Below are 7,162 nucleotides of genomic sequence, written 5' to 3'. Positions count from 1 at the left end.
TGATTGTTGCAACTTAGTTTGGGAGTGTAGATATTGAAGTGGCTGATGATCGGTATGTTTTACTGTTTCTTTGCCCATTAAGTAATGTTTCCACTTTTTCACACTTTGAACTAATGCATACAATTCCTTATCATATGTAGGATAGTTAACTACTGCAGGATTAAAAGTCTCAGAAGGATAACATATGGGTTTACCGTGTTGTGTCAACACTGCTCCCATGGCATAGTCACTGGCATTAGTTTGGATCTCAAATGGTCTTTGTAGATCTGATAGTGCTAGTATAGGAGCTGTACTAATTTTTTCTTTCAAGGTGTCGAAGGCTTTCTGCTGTTTGCCTCCCCACTGAAACACCTTATTCAATCCTGTCAAAGCATGTAAGGGAGCTGCAATTGAGGAGAAATTTGAAATGAACGTCCTCCAATACTGTGCTGCTCCTAAGAAGCTTCTCACTTCTGTAGCAGACTTGGGTTTAGGCCAATTTACAATGACTGCCACTTTAGAGGGATCTATTCTCAATTCACCTCCCCCTACTATATGACCCAAATAATTTAGAGAGGTTTTGCCAAATTCACATTTGGAGAGTTTAACACAAAGTTTTTCTCTTTTCAAAACATCTAATGTCTGCTTAACATGCTTTAAATGTTCTTCCCACGTTTTACTAAAAATCAGAATGTCATCCAGATACACAATAACAAAATCATCAAGAAAAGGTCTGAGTACATCATTCATTAATCTCATGAAAGTAGTAGGGGCATTGGTCAAGCCAAAAGGCATAACCAGCCATTCATACAATCCCTGCTTTGTTTTGAAAGCAGTCTTCCATGCATCTTGCTCTGCAACTATGACCTGATGGTATCCACTATGCAAATCCAGCTTGGTGAAATAAACATCTTCCTTCAATTGATCTAAAAGATCGTCTATGCGAGGAAGGGGATAACGATTTTTTATCATTATTTTATTCAGTGCTCGATAACCAATGCACATTATTCACGAGCCATCTTTCTTTCTCACCAAAACGATTGCTGACCCACATGGTGATGTGCTAGGCCTGATGAACCCTTTCTCGAGCAACTCTTGCACCTGCTTCTTGATTTCAGCATTCTCTAAAGTAGATAACCTGTACATCCCAATGTTAGGCAATGGAACATATTGCTACAAAATAATATCATGTGCTATTCCCTTTTTGGGTGGCAGACCTTGAGGTTCTTGAAACAAGACATCATACTCTAAAACAATCTTTTCTATATCAGCTTGTTGATCAGAATTACAGCCCTCAAATACATTGGTTTTATCAGTTTTCTTTTCCTTTACAACCATTAGTAAGAACTGTTTGCATGAATTTATCATTCTTTTCATCTGTCCCGAGTTTATGAGAGTATAATTATTTTTGAGCTTATGAGCTCTTACAAAATATTCGATTCCATCTTTGACAAGTAGATACTTGTTCTCAGCTCTATAGAAAATAGTCTTTCTATCATACAAGTAAGGACTTCCTAAAACAATTCCACATATATCCAAAGGAATTACATCTAACTCAACCTCATCTACAAATGTTGACCCAAAAGAAAACTTGAGTTTGCACTGTCTATTCACTTGTAGTTGTGCTTTATCATTCAACCATCCTAATGGGTATGGTTTCTTATGAGGTGTAGTTGCTAATCCCACTTTCTTTACAATTGCTTCAGAAATCAGATTTACTTGTGAGCCACTATCAAACAAAGTATCAATCTTTTGATATTTGGAAACAACTCGAATATGGAAAAGATCACGCCTTTTTCTCTCATGTTCTTCATCAATGATAGATTGAGCAGAATTACTAGTAGACGCTTTAGAATTCTTACCTTTTATACATGTGGCTGCAATGATTGTTTCATCTCCCGAGTCTGACCCCAAATCTTTCTGAATAGCTGCAGCAGTCTTCTTCTTCTTGCCCTCGGACTTCTTAGGTCTCAGCTCTGGATGCAGAATCCAACAATGCTTATCATCATGCCCCTCCTTTTTACAATGGGTGCATGAGGCTTTTCCTTTCTGTGCAGTGTTAGCCTTCCTTGCTTTCCACTTCTGCTTTCTTTTCTCCTCGCTTTTGCTTACAGTGGGTTGGGATGGTCCCCCAACTTCTGGATTTCCATTCTTTCCTCTAGCTTCTAGATGAGTAGCTTGTACAGATATCTCATCTATACTAGTGGGATTAAACATGACGATGGTATGCCTCATGTAGCTGTGTAGACCACCAATGTACTTCAAAATAGTTTCTGGTGAGTCTAATGAAATACCCAACATCAATGATCTCTTTTTGAACTCTTGAGTATACCCTTGTACACTTTTCCCTTTGAACTGTCGAAGAGTTTGCCAACTCATCATGGCTTGTTGCATGTAGGCCAATGGATAGCACTACTTTTTGATTGCAGTAACAAATTCACTCCAAACAGAGAAGGTCTTACCATGCTTCCTCATATCAGCTTGGGTTTTGCCTTCCCATCATACCAAGGCAGTGCCCCCTAGGCGAAGGCTTGCCAGCTGAATCTTGCTCTTGTCTGAGTCTATATTTTGTACTCTGCAATACACATCAATTTGTCTTATCCAATTGTCCAACTTTTCAACATTTAACTCTCCATCATATATAGGCAAATCAAATTTAACATCTAACTTAATCAAAGATGCTTTCTTATTATGCACAGGGCTACTAGGAGGTGTAGGGAAGCTTTCTTCTTTCCCCTTTCCTTTGGAGTGGTCATGGGAATGAGATTCATCTTCTTCTTTATCTTGCTTAGAGCCTGATGAATCTTCACCCTTATGCTTTCTAAAGTCCCTATACATTTCTTCTACCATGGACTTTATAGCTAGGAAAATTTCTATGAATTGAGAGTCTGGCCCTATAGAACCTTCTTCTGACATTGTCTTTCGAGAATAGACTCTCCCAATTTCAGGATTAGTTTCCACCAACTCTCCTTCTCCTAATTTGAGCTTTTATCTAGTGAGCATCCACAGCTAAACCAACACAAGCTTGTCTAAACTTACAGCCTAGAGCTCTGATACCACTTGATCTAATAATCACCCTATGAGTGACCTCAGTGAAGATTTATTAAACAAAAGGTATTACAGACCCATGTGTTGGTGTGTGTTCTGTGTTATTGAAACAACAGATCGATCAGATTGCCAATACACAGACAAGAAAAGGAAAGACAACAGAGAAATACAGTAAGCAACACAAAGACACAAACAGTTTTTAATAAGGAGTTCACCCTATTCTCCAGGGCTACGTCTCCGGTCCAGCTTCAGTGGTGGCCTTATTTTATTGTGTCTTTTAGCAGAGAAATTACAATGCAGGGACTCAATATGAGTTCTCCTGAAGTAGATTTTGCTTGGCAGGGTGGTTCTTGGATTCCCCAAGCCACTTGGAGTACACAGACTCTTGTTCTTCCTACTAGCTCTGTGACCCTCGGTCTACAATGGAAAGAGCCAACTGTGATGCTCAATCCAGACAGATTCCTCTATGGGAAGGCTTGATTCCTCAAGCTCTCTGGTGCTCGATGCTGCCTGTGGTCAACTCGGCCCTCTGTCTCCTCTGCTTGGCTTTACTGCTCTCTGTGCTCAGTCCTCCTCTCAGGGTTCACTGTTCACTGTCTCTCTTGGTCGCTTGGACTCTTCGTTCTCTCTCTTGGTCTCTGTTCAACTGTCTTTGTTCATGGCTTTAGCCATTCGACCTCCATGCCTGTTCGGTTCCTCTCCTGCCTGCATCGATTCGCCTTCCGCCTATGTGTTTGGAGTTCCCTATTCGGCGTCAACATGAACGCTCGAGAAGTAGCCACGTGTCCTCACTGGAACAGCGCCAGCTTGTTCGTCGATTCGTTTCTTTCTCCACCATGGCGGTCAACAGATTCCAAATCCCCTTAAATCACAACTTAATCCCCTGTCAATTTCGCTCTGTCTATCGGACGCAATCTCAGCTGTCCGATTTGGGCTCCTCCAGATCCAACATCATTCGCACACCGAGCGTGGTTGACTTGCTCAATTGATAATGCGCGATCACGACGGTTTTTCTCTCACCTCCACTGCCACGCGTTGATCGCTGAGTGTGATCGCTCCACTTTCTCCAAAACCGCTTACCGTTCAAGGGCGCCCTGATCAATACCGCCAGTTTCCAGGGCACGGGTCCCGCCTTTGTACTTTAGCGCCTTTACCTTTTTCCACCCGCGGTCCTCTGGTTCCCCCACGCGACCGAGTGCTTAAGGCTCCTCCTTTTCGGCCCTGTTTGCCCAGCTAACGCGCATCGAAAATAAGCTCCTTTTCCCAATCCGGGCTCCTAGGGGCTATTTTGACCTCCTGCGCAGTCTCCATGGGCCTCGGTCAGCGCGCTTTGACCGAGGTCCTCGTCGTTCCGCGCCGGCTGCCATGGCCACTGGTTCAGGGTGTTTTCAATTGCTGTTTTGGATTCTTCAAGGATTTGTTTCATCCTGATATAGTCATGGTTCTATGACAGTCGTTTATGGATCCGATTCGGATCACTAGCTAACTTGGTGCCGTGAGAAATAAGAATGTGAAAATTAGGATATGCATTGATTTCAGGAACTTGAATAAAACTTCATTAAAAGATAATTATCCACTTCCCAAAATGGATCATATTTTGCAAAGCATTGTAGGATCACAAAGGATGTCAATGCTAGATGGTTTCTCAGGCTATAATCAGATATTGGTACATCATGATGATCAACAGAAGACAAATTTTACCACACCTTGGGGAACATTTATGCATGCAAAGATGCCTTTTATACTTATGAATGCAAGAGCAACTTTTCAGAGAGGTATGGACATTGCATTTGTAGATGAGATAAACACGTTTGTAGTGGTATATTTGGATGATATCACTATGTTTTCTAAAAAAAAAGAACATCTGAAGCACTTGGAGAAAGTATTTCAAAAATGTAGAAAATTCGGTATTTGTTTAAACCCAACTAAGAGTATTTTTGCTTTGACAAAGGGAAAGTTGTTGGGTCATATTATATCAAAGGAAGGAATTAAGATTGATCCAAGTAGGGCTTCTATTATCCAGAAAATTGGTCTTCCCAGAAATAGAAATGAAATCCAATCTTTTTTAGGCAAAGTAAATTTTGTGAGGGGATTTGTTCCTAACTTTGCGGAAATTGTGAAATACATCACAAAGATGCTTAGGAAAGATTGTGATATTAAATGGATAGCAGAGGCTAAACATTCGTTTGAAGAAATAAAAAGGCTCTTACTCAGGCTCTAATCCTCATAAATCTTGATTTTTCAAAGCATTTTCTGGTTTTTACTTTTGCTTCAAAACATAAAATTGTTGGAGTATTGTTGCAGAAAGGAAAACAATGTTATGAAAAACCTATTTCATTTTTCAGTAGAACACTTGGAAATTCTGAATTGAAATATAACATCATGGAGAAACAAGCTTATGCTTTGGTGAAAGCTCTTAAATATTTCATGGTGTATGTCATTCATTCACACATTATTTCAGGCTATGTACCTAATGCTATAGTAAAAGACATATTAACTCAAGCTAATCCAGATGGTAAAAGGAGTAAATGGATTTCTAATATACTGGAGTATGATTTAGGCCTACAAAATTAGTAAAAGGACAAGGATTGGCAAAGTTGATGACTCAATCAAATTTTCACTATCTAGATATTAATTTTGTAGCAGAAAATTCAGATACAATTGAAGATGAAGATTTGATCCCTGTTGAAGAAAAGTTTACAATGTCAGATTAGTATAAAGATGTTAACTTTGTACTACAAAATCATAGATCTCCGCATGAACTAACAAAATCAAAATCCAGATTTGTCAAGTTGAAATCAATGAGATATTGTATTTTGAATAAATGTTTGTATTGGACAGATTTGGGCGGAATACTTCTTAATTGTCTATTGGAAGATGAAGCTGAAAAGGTGATCGAAGAATTTCATAAAGGTGATTGTGGAGGACATCATTAGTTGAGAGCAACAGTGAATAAGATACTTAGAGCATGATATTATGGGCCTTCAATGTTCATAGATGTATACAAAAAGGTTGATGCTTGTCATGAATGTCGAATATTTGAAGGGAAAAGCAAGTTACTCTCATTGCCTTTAAAACCTGTTTTTGTGGAAGCCCCTTTCGAGAAGTGGGGGTTAGATTTTATTGGCGAAATACATCCTACTTCTTTAGGCCAACATCATTGGATCTTAATAGCCACTGATTACTTCACAAAGTGGATTGAAGCAATTCCCACAAGACAAGCTAAAGATGCAGTCATTATTAAATTTCTGGAAAATAACATCATGTCAAGATTTGGTAACCCCATGAACATCATCACTAACAATGCTCAAGATTTCAAATAAAAAAGGCTGGTAAGTTTCTGTAACCAGTATAATATCACTCTTGGTCATTCTATAGCTTATTATCGCCAAGGTAATGTCTTAGCTGAATCTTCAAACAAAAGCCTAGTTAGAATCATCAAAAAGAGTTTGCAGGAAAATAAAAGGTCATGGCATTTAAAGTTTAAATTTTCTCTATGAGCTGATAGAATTTGTACTAAAAGATCTATATGAGTTTCTCTTGATGAGTTACTCTACGGAACGGAAGTTGTTTTTCCTAGTTCGCTTAGATTTCTGGTCATGAAACTGTTGCAGGGACTAGAGGAAGAACCAAATGCTATCCAAAGGAGGATCAATCAATTAATTGCTCTGCAAGAAAAAAGAGAAGAAGTTTATAGCAACCATCAACAATCTTAGAACATAATCAAAAGACTTTCGACAAAAATATCAAAGCAGAAAATTTCAGTCCTCAAGATGTAGTTTTGAAGTGGGAAGCTAAGCTTGAGGATAAAGGAAAACACGACAAGTTTGAGAATCTCTAGAAGGGATTGTATAAGATTTCAACTTACCATGGGAATAATAATTTTTTATTGCAAGAGATGGATGGTCAATTATATGCGAGCGGACCTGTTAATGACAAGTTTCTCAAACATTATTTCTCTTGATCTAATTAAAGAAAAATCCATTGTATATATTCTATTTTTTTGTTTTTCTCAATTGTAGGTGTGGATGATATATTGACAAGTTTGAGCCCGAAGTGAAGGCCATAAAAACTTGGAGATTATGTCGTCAATTTTCAGTTTTCAATAAGGCAACTGGCCTACTGGTTCTTTGGC

This window comes from Pinus tabuliformis, chromosome 1_2 (assembly GCF_031772625.1).
Source record: "Pinus tabuliformis cultivar Carrire ecotype Pingquan chromosome 1_2, CPIR1, whole genome shotgun sequence".
Classification (NCBI taxonomy): Eukaryota; Viridiplantae; Streptophyta; class Pinopsida; order Pinales; family Pinaceae; genus Pinus; species Pinus tabuliformis.
The sequence above is the reverse complement of the archived record's forward strand: the minus strand, read 5'-3'. Positions refer to the sequence as shown.